This window comes from Sturnus vulgaris, chromosome 1 (assembly GCF_052056855.1).
Source record: "Sturnus vulgaris isolate bStuVul1 chromosome 1, bStuVul1.hap1, whole genome shotgun sequence".
Taxonomy (NCBI): Eukaryota; Metazoa; Chordata; class Aves; order Passeriformes; family Sturnidae; genus Sturnus; species Sturnus vulgaris.
In genome coordinates this window covers 80,190,715-80,204,820 of record NC_142243.1, presented here as the reverse complement: position 1 = coordinate 80,204,820, position 14,106 = coordinate 80,190,715, and the positions used below count along the sequence as shown (strand labels likewise).

At 33.9% G+C, this 14,106-nt stretch overlaps 1 protein-coding gene across 5 annotated transcripts in view; it reads right to left on the bottom strand.

Moving 5' to 3' along the window:
- The window catches only part of CDH12 (cadherin 12), a 534,486-nt gene that overhangs the window by 361,282 nt on the left and 159,098 nt on the right, over window positions 1-14,106 (bottom strand). For all 5 annotated transcript variants that reach the window (XM_088170601.1, XM_088170597.1, XM_088170617.1 and 2 more), the window contains exon 2: window positions 3,996-4,097. The gene's annotated coding sequence lies outside the window, so the exon portion shown is untranslated. The remainder of the gene's footprint in view (window positions 1-3,995; window positions 4,098-14,106) is intronic.

Genomic DNA, 14,106 nt, shown 5'->3' with positions numbered 1-14,106 from the left:
GAAAGTAATATTGTAGAATTAGAAGAAGAATCACCACAGAAAATCTGCCCAGGAAGACATTTCCAGCGGAATCTTTATGAGCTAATCAGAGGAAATAGCTATCCTGAAGAGATGAAAAAAGTCTTGCTGGGGGCCTTTAAAACTTTACAGGGCTGTTTAAGCAGCTATCAAATGGTCTGGCCTAAAGCAGTTGACAAACCAATATTCTCCTGATTGTGATCTTCTGACAGTACTCAGGAAGAGCTCTCTAGAAAACAGTCTGTACCTAATGACTGAATATAAACATCCTAATGCCATGCTTGCCTGTCTGTTGACAATCCAAAGTTTGAATTATCAAGAAGACTCAAACTACACAAACATATCTTTTTTTTGTTTTGTTTTTGTTCTTTTGTTTTTGCTCTTTTTTTTTGTGTTTGTTTTTTTTGTTGGTTTTTTGTTTGTTTGTTTTGTTTTGCTTTTTGGTTGGTTTTTTTCTACATTTTCAAGACATAACATTGTGGTCCGACTCTATCTTTCACCTTTAGATTACAGAATCATAGAATGGCCTGGGTTGGAAGGGACCATCTCTTTCCAATACCCCTGCCATGAGTATGAACACCTTTCACCAGACCAGGCTGATCATGGCCTTATCCAACCTTGCTTTCAACAACTTCTAGGGTTAAGGCATCCACAGCATCTCTCAGCAACTTGTTTCAATGCCTCATCACATTTACAGTAAAGATATTTTTTCTTAATATCCAATAAAAATATCTTTCTGTTTGATGCCATTCTCCCTTGTCCTGTCAGTACATGTCCATCTTTCTTGTTTTTTTCATTTATTGTGCTAATTATGCAATGGATTAGAGCTTTTTTAAACTTTTATTTTCTTCATAATACATGCTGAAAGCTGATCACTACCATTGTCACTCATGCAGTACAAGACTCTACTAAACATTATATTCTTGTATTTCTTTCCCTGACAGAAATACATAGAACTTTGAGTCACATATCAGAATTAAAAAAAAAACAAAAACAAAATGAAACAAACAAAACAAACAAAAGACCCAAAAGGTCTTGGTTCCTTGATTTTCTTGGTTTGCAGGGCATGAAAAGCTTGTATGCAGGGCTCTAAGGCTCCTTATGACATCACATACAATCATTGCTCTTGCAAATGTTTTCAGTCCCTCAACACTGGCATTCTGAGTACGGAAATAAAATATTTTCAATACATTGGTGGATAAAATTTATTTCCAGGTATACTGGCAACATTTACAAACTGAGCAGATAAATTCAGGCTTTACGGTGCTTATTTAACAGACTGAACACATGTTATGTATTTTCATTGTGAGGTTGTTCTTCAATCACCATGAGTATTTGAGTTGAATATTTATACTTGAAAAAATAGCTTCATTCAAGTAAAGGCAAAAGGCAATTCAATTCAAAGGCAAAGGGTTGTTCAGGAGTCCACCAATTTAAAATGGGAAAGGTAAGTATTATTTTTGTCTAGTGTTTATTGAGCAAGGTTTTCAAACATATTTATAAATTTTAACTTTTAAAAATAGATCAGAGCTTAGAAAAAATGGGCTCAGCAAAAACCTTTTTCTTTTTTTTTGGTGGGAAATGTTAATTATTCCTTTAATACCGATATTCTTTAAAGATTTGGTTTACAACATTTTTTTTTCCCTTTCAAAAAGTAGGTGTTACTATTAATTGAGAGAAGCATTTTAAAAATTTGACGCCCTCTATCCCCAAACAAAGATTACATGCACTGTAAATTATAATCCTTGGTTTTGTAATACCACTTTATGAGGTTAAGAAGATGAATGCTCATTACTTTTAATCCTCACCATGATTTATGAGACTCTGGGTATCCTTTCCCCAGAGCATCTACAACTGTGTGGTTGTTCTGCCTGCTGCTTAAATTACAGAGACATCTGCAAAGTAAATTATGGATTGTTGTCCCACAACCAAGCTGCCTCCTGATCTCTCCTGTAGTATTTCTTTGATAACAGCAGAAGGCTTTCTTTCCCCTTGTTTATCACTCTTGTTTTTCCAAACTGGGTGATACTATGATGACCTTGATTACTGCCTGCTCTGCTCACTTTCAATCAACATGTCCCACTGTAAAAAACCACAGTAAAAAGAAGGGGAGGGAATGAGCTGTGAGGGACAGAGGAGATAGCTACATAATGTTTATTTTATCCATTAAGCTCTTCAAAGTCCACAATTCACAAATCTAGAAATTATTTTCCTCCTCCAGAAATATACGTAGCTAAACCTAACCTCTGGACACTTAGAATTTTTCTGAAATGAGGTGAATACATACTTTTTTGTATACCTTTCTATTACATATTTTTTAATATGCAGATCTCCACATCTCTACTTATATGCCCATGTCAATATAAACATATCAAACATTTAGAAGGTTATCTAATTCATATGAAAAGGTGAACCATATTTTTAATTATGTGCCTAATTTTATAATAAAGCAGTTTAAAATTTTATTGCGTAATAAATGCAGTGAGAATATAAACTCATTATGAACAACAAATCATACACCACCAAGGTTCATTTTTGTCCACACACAGGCATTCTTGGAAGACAGTCTACCCAGTGCTGATGTCATTAAATTTAAAACAAAATTTAATATAATAATTCCACATTACTTGCTCGCTATTATGCATCTCATTACATTCCCATACTGTCTACCTGGTTATCCTGAAACAAAATGCAATTTAAATTACAATCCAGGTGTCATAAAAATAATGTTTTAAAGGCAAAATGCATGGAAATATATCATCCAAACCATTTTACTAGAGCAGAAATGATAGTTGCATCCCAAAATCTTCTGGCACAATGCCAACAAGCCTAGTCAAGATAGCAAGTGCTGATTGCATTGACATCAGAGAAGTTATTTTCATTTATTTGTCAGAGTCACTGAGATATAATCTCAATTTCCTAATTTCTTTTGACCAGTCAGAAGCCCAGTTTTGTAAGAGAAGATGTATAACTGAAAATTGCCTTTTGCTCTTTGTTCCAAAGACAGCAAAGACAGACTTGAGCAAAAAAAATAGGATCTAGACACTTTTAACCACGCTTCATGCACCAAATTACTGAAATAAAATATAAGCCAAAAAAATCACCAACCTTTGCCATCTTTTGGAGACTCTGCTTTAAACTCGTTTAGGCTTTTACCTCAAAATACATAACTAAATTTATAAAATTCATACCTTCATATCTAATTGATTTTTTTTTTTGTCATCCCCAGCATTAAATTGTTGTTCAGACTGTAGTAAAACCAGTTTACAGTACACTCCATATGAAACCACTGAAGCAAACAACAATGTATTAATAAACATGAGGAAGCCTAAGACATTGGATTTTACCTGTGTGAAAGGTGTTCTATCAAGGTATGCCTTTGAAAGCAGACAAATACCATTTGACAAAAATAATATCATGCAAACACAAGAAAAAAAGCACCATAAAAATAAAGCTCAAAGAGAAAATTAGTTTCTGTACTTTAAGAAGTACAGAATAGACTGTAAAGGTATTTTTATTTTCTCAAATCTACATCTAAATTGAAATAGTCTGAAGAATATAACATACAGTATAGCTCTCTGTGAATCGTGCATTGGTCTGTAGCAGTGGAATATCTCTAGATTGCATCAAGTATTTTTTGTTGAGATATGCAGGAAGGATAATTAGATTCCTCAATTTCTTGAGCTCAGTTAAGTGGCCCTAAAACTAAATTCTGTTTAATATATGAATAACAGCAAACAAACAAATAAGAAAAGAAACAAAATGAAACAAAACAAAACAACCCAACCAACCAACCAACCAACCAACCAACCAACCAACCAACCAACCAAACAAACAAACAAACAAACAAACAAACAAAAAAACAAGACAAAACCCCTAAAAAGTGAGAACTGAATCCACCTGGTTTAACACAGTAAGTTCATCATAATTATCACAGATTTCTTTGAGATTAGAGGGACATCTTTTTAAAAGTCTACCTGTGAATACGATGTCATATCTTCCAAGACTTTACACAAATGAAGTTCAGCCCTTAGCTGGCCTTATTCACCACAATCCTCAGCTGATTGGGTCACTATAGCCTGTAACAAATATACAAAAGTTAAATTACCATTGTCAACAATTGTTTCTCACTAAAATGGGAAAAATAACAACCAAAGTACAATTATGTGTTATTAGAAAATCAATGTAGCATAAAAGAAATATTAACTGATCACCACACAACACTATTTCTGTGCCTCTTGATTGAATATGGCAAGGTGAGGAGCCGGACACAGACATCCCTTGAAGATGGTAGCTCCCACTGAGCAAACACTCAGAAGGAAACTGCTCACATTCTTTATAGTTGTCTAAAACTTGGAGGATTTTACTGCCAGTAGGCATTACCGCAGAATATGATATTACAGCTCTGATTTGTATGCATTGCCTTGGTTGGGTTTCCTTTGTGTCATCTATCATTCATCACAGCATGAAAATAAACATACAAAGAAGTTTTTTAAAAGGATGGAGTAGCAATAATAGGAGCTAGGGACATCTCATATAATGATTTGTTCTTTTCTCAATGGTTTTACAGCCAATTTTGTCACTACTATAATGGTATAAATCAGTATCATATATGGCAGGGTTGTAATTTTTCTCTTAAATGCAATTCTGTAACTCACAGAAGCAACTTCTGTAAGTAGCCCATCTTGATCTAGTTCCTATTGCAGCTCTGAGACACATTGTTATTTGAACTTCAATCCAATGTTTAGATGATGGGGGTGGAGGCAAGCAAACAAAAAATACTGGAAAATATTTTTTATTACTTCAATAGATGGAAACTTGGAGGGTCCTTTGCTGCTTTTATTGTCTAGTTGTTCACATAAGGGAATTTTTGATGCAGATGGACAGAAAGATAAATTAATAGGGGGGAAGAGAAAAAAAGAAATTAAAATATATGGGATTCCAAACATAAGACTGAAGGGATATTAAGAGAGAGATGGCATCCAGGTACAAAACTATAAAACAAGAGCAAACTCAAGGGAAAACAAACAGCTCAGCTGGTGACTCTGTCTTCTTTCATACCTCAGAAGCATCCTTATCCAAGAAAAGAGGCATAACACCCACTCGGAGCCAAACCATTAGATTATATTAAATTATCCTTTTAAAAATGCACAAACTTGGGAGTTGCAGGTGAATTATCCCTGCAGAGGAGAATAAGCCATTCATAAGATATTAACAACCCAAGTCTCCATACTTCAAGAAAACATTAAAAGGAAATCTAATAGTACACTACAGCAAAAACTGCATATTTATAAATGCATAACTTGTTTACAGTACTTCAGCTCCCCTCCACTGAACTAATATAGAACCGCTTTTGGTGCCTTCATAATTTTGGTACATTCAGAACTTTTAATATCTCTTGGGGTTGTGGGGGAAGGGGAGAGAATAATAAAATTTTCTTAAAGTTCAGTGGAAGGAGTATTTATTCAATGATTCAATAGTCGAATCAAATTTTGAATTTATTAGTATCGTTCAACCACAGTTGTTTATATCCAAGACATTCTATTCACTGACAATGAATTCACTGTAGGAGTGATTGATTCCAATGCAATAGATGGTACTATTCAAATACTCAATCCACATGGATGTGGTGATGTATTTCACCCTTTAAATTTACCATATTTGTGAGGAAGGCAGCACCAGAAGCAACTTACCCACTTAATTGGAGAATTCTTTTCGAGTTTTGCTAAGGCAAGAAGGATTTGAATCTCATGATTTATTTCGAGTTTACCAAACCAACCGCATTCCTTTATTTCTTAAGAATTTACTAATTTACTTGTGGTCCTTATGCTACAAATTTAATGTACTTGTCAAAAACCAAACTTAAAAATAAAAAGAAGGAGTCCAAAAAAGAGAAGAATCCCAACATTGTACAAGATCCTTTTGTTACAGAAACCCCTAACAGAACACAGAAGTCATAAACAAAACAACTTGCTCTTTCTCAGTATTAATTCTTCAAGTTATTGGATTTGATAGCACCAATATTAACTTAATGGATCAATAACACTTGATATCAGTTCAAAAGAGCAGCTGAAACATGCATGCAGAACTACACACATTGCAGGGCTCTAGAATCTGCTGATGTAGAAATAAAGAACCACATAAAAGCCAAAGAAAGAAAAAAAAATAAAAAGAATCCAGCTTTTTGGTGTTAGCACTGCAAGTTCCTGTTTCCTTAAACATAATGTTAAAATTCAGCATACAGCCCTAGTTGCTTATTGCTTGGCACCTCTAACCAAAAACAGTGGCAATGAAAATGAGATCCCAATGACTCTTACTGCAAATAAAGACTGGAGTAGTTCTGTAAACCTTATTGATTTTTTTTCTCAGTTGTATTGATTAAATTTGAAAAATCTTTTCTACAGATAATCCAGTTTACTTAGTTGAAGGAAAAGTACAGCATGAAAACTATAATATACAGTTTGCATCAATCATCTAACCTGAGGAGATTGACTGGGAACTATGGTGGCATTGAGTACCTTGGAATATATCCACATTCAGAGAACATTTTGAACACAGTTAGAAAACAAATTTAAAGCTGTCAGGATTCTTATCATCTGTGAAACTGCAGAAAATATCAAATGAAAAAGAATGTGCATATTTAGTGAAATGTCATTCACTTTCATTTACAGATATTTTTCACAGTATAACATTTAATTGGAAGAAGCCTAAATTGTGCTGCATGAAATTATGGTTCCGTGCTTTCTTTTGGTTTTGAATGTGGACTGAATTTCACGGTTTTTTTCTGTCTATGCTCCTTTGCCACCACAAGAGAGACGGGTCACAACTACTAACGAAAGTGATGATTCATTCTTTCTGAAGCTGGCATCTGGGCCTATGTTTTAGGGGTTTTTCCACATTTCCTTTATATCAACATTTATTCTCCAGAAACAAATGTCTTTGGGCAAGAAACTCCCCACACACAAGGTCATTCAGAAAGAATTTGATCATAGATTGAAAGGCCTCACTTCTTCCTGTACTTTTTAATATTCTTAGTTTTTCATTTTACTGCACTAGTGTGTTTACAAAAATTTGGCAGTCAAACATACCCTTCAAAACCATTATAGTAAATTTTGTAAAGAACAACATTTCCTTCTGGGCTTATTTAATAAATACTCTTCCAACACAATTATGCAACAATGCACTGCTAATAATGCTTTCATGTTTACATATTGACAAGTCAATATTAAAACAAGCAGCATTAACTCTTTTGCTGAATTCTGCGATTCCTGTGACAGAATTCAGTAATAAAGCTTTCATGAATTGCAGCACTTCAGGGTAAGTATTTTCATCCACTCCTGTGTTTTCCCTGTTTCTTCTGCCTGCAGTAGATGGAGGTTGTTTCCTGACATTGCTGGCAACCTAACTGAGACCCATTCATTACACTAAAACAACCAACAGCATTTGCTATAAAATTATCATTTTTCTTCACCCTTTTAGAATTTTGTATTTTATAAAGACATATCTGAAAGGATTCCAAAAGACCCTATACAAATCTAGTGGGTTTCTAAACCAGCTTTCTCTCCAAGGAAAGAAGAATGCAGCAACCTCTGAATCAGCGTCTTTCAATGTAACTTTTATAACAACAACATGAGTGCTAATTGAGTTTTAAATGGTCCAATGTTATTTTTATTCCCTCCTGTATTTTTTTTTTTTGTTGTTGTTGTTTTTACTGTGGAACTAAAGGCTACAATCTCTGCTAGTCAAGTCTACTAGTTAGACTAGCTACAGTAAAATGAGGCAGGGATTAATTACAGTTTGAATCCTGGGGCCTTGAGAGGAGTTCCAGGTGAGGCAGGGTGGCCATATTTGAAAGAAAAGGAACCTAATACCTTATAATGACAATACATATTAGACAGCCAAACTATAAATTTAAAGGTATTTAAAAGACAATGCAATATAGAAATAGGCAAGAATAGACACCAAATTAAATTAAGCATAAATCTTATAAAAGACATGCAAATACAAGCATGCTGAAGCAATAAAACTCCTCCTGGTTTGCTGAGGATTCAGAAAACAGACTGAAGAAGCTGGCAAACCAAAAACAAGTTAGAAGTGTGCCAGAGAGAGCAACATAGCTACATTCTCCACAGTTAAAAAGAATGCAAAATAATGGATAGTGAAAGAGATGATAAATATAACTTTTACACAGAAGAGTAGGAGCAGGACAAATCATGCAATTGTTTAGGTTAGAAAAGACCTTTAAGATCATCAAGTCCAGTCATTAACTCAGTACTACCAAGTTTGTAATGTTCCAATATTTTAATATGACTCTGTGGTTTTTGAGATTGCCAGAAGCCCAAATGATTTCTTACAGAATTAAATTATGCTGGTTTCGGGTGACATTAATTATTAACATCAAGTCATCCAATTAAGGAGGAAGAACACAGTCTAACACAGACAAGAAGTTACAAATCTTTAGCAACTCAATTCAGGTATGAGTCATCCATTGACTCAAAACAGGTCAAGCACAACTCCAAGGTCAAACAGATTCACATAAACTACTTGAATGACAGTTTTTTCTGTGAATTGAGAGAGAAAAAAACCCAACAAAACACACATTCTTTTCTATTAAAAATGGTGAAAAACAAGCATGAGAATGAGAAACATATTTATAAAGTTGTACAGAAATGTATTGCATACAAAGTTTCTTCTTTTATTCAGGTCAATGAGAAATGTCATGCAGACAAAAAAGGTGGCTTTAATTCGTTAACAGGAGCCTGAGGGCAGGTGTTGATGCTATCAATGTTCCAATGGACTTCAGCTCCTTCTACCCCTCACTGCCCAAAATACCTCCTAAAGTAAGCATGCAAAGAATTTTCTCATCCTTTTCCTCCTTAAGCCCCTGACAATCGGAGTAGCTATTTTTGCAATGTGAATACCAGTTCTCTAGAAACTGGAATGAAACCAATCACCCATTTCACACAGCAATAGTGCTGCTATCAGAGAGTAATGATTTTCAGTCATTACTGGCTTAGCTTGAATCTGAACAACTGGCTCAAAGGTCAAAAGCTTTATAACCAATTATCAATCTCCTGGTCTATCCAGACCCCTCTATTATCTTGATTTCCTTTTGAAGATTAATGCTGTTGCCATAGTTTAATCAAATAAGCCTTTGGCTCTGACATTTACTTCCATCCTACAGCTCCTTCTTCACAGAAATGAGTCAAGAAAACCATAATAAAATTGCTACTATAAATATTACTAAGAATTAAATATTGACTGTTCAAGATTTATCTAGGAATTAAGACAAAGAACTCTTTCACTACACTAAATTTATTTCATGGTCTCTTAAACATCTGCATTTTGTCTGAATTTTTAAATGGGAATTCATGTGGTTTCAAATACCAAGGGCACAATATTTGGTCTTATTTCGTTGGACAGTCAAAATCTTCACAGAATTCTTAAAATAAATAGATAGAATCCATACCTGGCCCTCTGAAAACCACCTTCTGGACTCTGGTCTGACTTAATCTCCTTCCTTCATAAATATACAATTTAGTAGAAGGATAAGCATGACAAGATTATCTAAGATCATGCCAGACTATTTGTGATATTAGCCAGTTTATTGCTATCTCCAGATCAAAAGCATAGTGATTTTCTAGTTAGTTTTTGGTTTTCTTGTGCCCTTTTATATCATACATATGCCTCATGAGAAATGAGACATTCTTTTTAAAGTTCTACTAAAAAAAAAATTAAGATTATTTCTAAATATATATGGTTTACTTCTTAGAATAAATTATCATGGACTCTCAAAATATTTTTACATGTTTTTCTTTTGGAATAGATCACACAACACTTGTGCTTCATGCATGTTTCAGGAACAACAGGGAATTGATGAATAATTTGCTATACATAAATTCTTCTGTGAAATCATACCATATGTCTACTTGGTTAATAGCTGTAGAAAGATAATTTGTCTAAGTGGAAAATCAAATGGGTATTCCCTTAGTTTCTCTCTATTCCCACTGTAAAAACCTACTTACATAGGCTCATAAATGAACAAATACAATTTCTTTCTACTACATAACAAATTTTTATTGCATTTTTTTCTTTTACATTTAGCATGTATTTCATTGTCATATTTTCTTTGTTTTCCCCAGTAAATCTAATTGATTTATTTGATAAAAATATTAAAAGTCTAAACTAAAGGAAAAAAGAAACATTGCCTCTACTATCAACCTAACAGGATTTCCATTAAGCACACGGGCAAAGTAAAAATGGAATAACATTAAAAGAAATGTAATGTATTGAAGCCATATGTTCTTATTTGATATAGGACATTACCATGTTTTTTATAGTCTTAATTGTCTAACACAACAGATCCAAGCTGAATTCATAAGGTGGTTATTATCTAGCACATTTAAATACTATCCACCCCAAAATGTATTTTTAAATTAACAGTAGCAAATACCATTTTGAAAATGGAGTGACAATGCAATTTTGTACCCTTCTCAGATCTATTCTGCAGAAGTTTGAATGAACAAGTAAACAGTCTGCCTCAGCTTCAGCAAGGCATCTGGAACCTTCATACAATGTCTACTCATGGACAGAAAGAAGCTTTCTGAAGAGAAGTTAAGCCCAACTGTACAAGGGCAACTTCATCTTGTGTTTTGCAAACTTCTCAGGATTTGAGATAATTTTTACTATCACTTTATAGCCTGAGGAAACCAAAATTGCTTGCTTTCTTCTAAAAAACACTGCCAAACATAGTAGCTTTTTGCAGCTATTTCTCGGAAGCTGCTGACTTTCTTTGATATCATCAGAAGGTGGGGTTTTCACCATCAGTGCACTTGAACCTTCCTAAATGTTCAAAAATGTATGTTGTCTGTCTGGGGAAATTTACAGGTCTTGGGTTAGACTCCAGTGCTGAAAATTAAGTTATCTGCACACCAGCTTTCAATTATACTTTTCAATTATGCTTTTCAATTTTAAAACTGAAAAAAATATAATGAAATCACTGTTCAAAGTATTTGGTTATCAGTTATGTTTTATAACTAGGCTGTTTCTTTTTCTTTTATCTCTTTGGTAAGAACTGATCTAAGCATTTCTATTAAACATAATGACAGTGTTAATAGTGTTTTATTCCCCCCATTACATGCACAGTTTCACTGGTCATGACTGCTCCTGGGGGTTCTAGGCTTCATTTCTTTTTTATAAGGCTTTCCACAATAGACATTCCAGCTGAAAATTTTATGTGGTTGCTTTTGGCAAATTAAATTTCAAACAGAGTAAAATATTTTCGTAAATTTATTTCTGAAATTATTTCTAGAGAAAAGGCCAAACAGTTGCAGACCTAAATCTATTACAACTGTAATTTCCCAGTTTTAAAGACAAAATATTCTGCTAAAAATAGGAAACTATAAATATAAGAAAGGGTAAAATCTCAAAAGATTTTACATTTTGACAACTAAATCGGCTCCTTTATTGTCTTGAAATTTCATTGTTTAAAAGAAAAAAAGGCATCACTATCTATCATAACTTAAAATCCCACATTCCCAAGCAAAATCCACTTCATTGAATATCAGTGATTCACAATGCATTCCATGAGATTCAGCTTTTATATGATTTATGCATTAGCTTCTTTACAGGTAAGTATTGTAGAAAGGCAAAACAAAAAATGCTGTGGTCTACAGATAAATGCTAAGCCCAAGATACCTATGCAAGACACATTTTTTACATACAATACCATATGCAGGTATGACAAGATCTTGTATTGAAGAGGTTATGGAACAAAATTCTGTGGATAAGCCTAGATTCATCCAAAAGCTGGTGGCTGTAATATAGGGACCAAAATTCTACAGACTCAACACCTAAATCTGGTCTCAAAAATGTAAACTCTCTTAAACTCAAGGGCAGGAATAGCAACTACAGGCAGGACAATAGTTCACTAACAAACAATGTTACTATACTTAATTCTCGGCAGATTACAGATGAATATGTCCACTTTTAAGTAAAAAAAAAAATCAGAGAAAACAGATTCTTCCCTTCCGCCATCCAATAAACAGTATATCACTAGAAAGTGTGTGTGTAAATCACCAAGAAGTCTATACTAACAATCTTTACTTATTTATTTCCTTAAGATTTTTTTTAATTATTGAAATTGCACAATTTTGAAATTATGACAATAAACTTATAATTTGAATAATTTAAAATCAGATTCACTGCATCACCTGAAGTATTAGTTTTCAATATAAAGAAAAACCCTAACAATCCCTCCAAAAACATCTAATGCCTAAGCAGACTAATAGAAATCAAATAACAAAGAACACTTCAAAATCCACTTAGTTCTTTCAAATTACTTTCTTCTGTTCTGGAATTTATAAAACATAATGTTGCTGAAAAAACACCTGTGAAGATAAAGTCCTGTGAAATTATTCCAGCAAGATAACGGCACTTGGAAGTCATTGAGTAGCCCAAATGTCCTCTGGAGGATGTGAAAAAGTAGCAACAGAAATCCATTTAACTGTGATGCCAACAGCTACAACTACACAGATGTAGCAGAGAAAACAGGTAGTCCTAATATAACCTGAGACTCCTTTTGTCTATGTTCCTTCTCCAACTACATGAAAAATGCAGTAGCAATAAAGGGCTTTCTGCTGATGATCTGTGTAAGAAAAATTTTACCTTTATTGACTATTTTGAGAAATATTAAACAAAGATAATGGACCTCCAAGTTGGGGGACCAGGAGGAGGGGGCAGTCAGGGTGTGAAATTAAGAAGCCCCCAGATGTATATGAATTTTCCATACAGCAGAAAAGTTATATTTGCCATTCATTCCTTTCTTGCAAGCAGAGTGGAATTCAAGTGTTCTAAGTATGGGTTATTATGATATACACTGACACAAATGATCAAGCAGCCAGAAACTATACTCAAAAATATTAAATCTTTGCTTTAATTTTATAAAATATTTTTATTTATCTGAATTATCTAAGATCTTATTACTTTATGGATTAAAATATTAAATTTCAATTAAGTTAATGTAGCTTTATATATATATTTTTGCACCTATGCTTTATATGTTTTCACATTAAATTCCTAACATGTAAAAAGTGTGACTCTTGCAAAGAAGTTAGAAACAGGAACCTATATTAACTCTTTCTTATTAAATTATTTTCCCAGACAGGGACAGTATAAAATACAGTAAAGTTATAGCAGTAGCATATCACCTTGTTATTGTCAATTCAAGGGCACACCTGGAGATTCAGATGATTGGGAAAAAGTCCACAGCTGTGATAAGTGCTATGCCCCATTACAATTTCATGACAAGAATAGTAGTAATTTTTCATATGAATATACCCACTGCAGAGCATGAAAAGTTTATGATTCACTTAACTACCAAACATTGGAGGAACACATTATGCATAAGGAAAAAAATAAAGAAGAAAAAAGAAAAAACAAGATTTTGGAGCAGTGGCAATGTTCTCGTTTTGCAACAGAGTAAGAACCACAACCCTTTATGTGTGTAGCAAGTTACTGAGATGAGAATAATTTAGCTTAATCCAGCTGGAACAGTAGAACAAACAAACAACGCAAACTGTGCTCTTCTCTGTTTCCTTAGTTCACTGGAGCAAGCATCAGTGCCAGTAATAGCATTGTCTGAGGCTAGGAAGTCAAACTGAAGTGCTTAATGAAACACTAGGCATGTCTGCAGTTTTATTAAAATACAGCTACTGACCCAAGTCTCTTCACAGCTCTGAGTGATGCACCCATTACCAATGCTTACAGCATTCATAATGGGGGGATGTGACAGTCCTCTAATGCTTTTATCTTCAAGAGTATGGATCTGTGACAAGACAAAAAACTGGAGAATAATCCTGGTTTTTATTCTTTTCTCTTCTTTGTGCCATGATATACTCTGCTCTGTCAAATCCAACCTCTCAGACTGATTGGAAGCAAAAGCAATGCACCTTTGGCACCGAGACTGGCAGCTCCATAATTCATTAATGATGGAGAACACATGAACCTGGAATGCATGCATTTTGGCCAACAGAGAGTAAACCATTACTGATTATCTGGGAACCCCATTTAAATTTCTGACTCTTACTT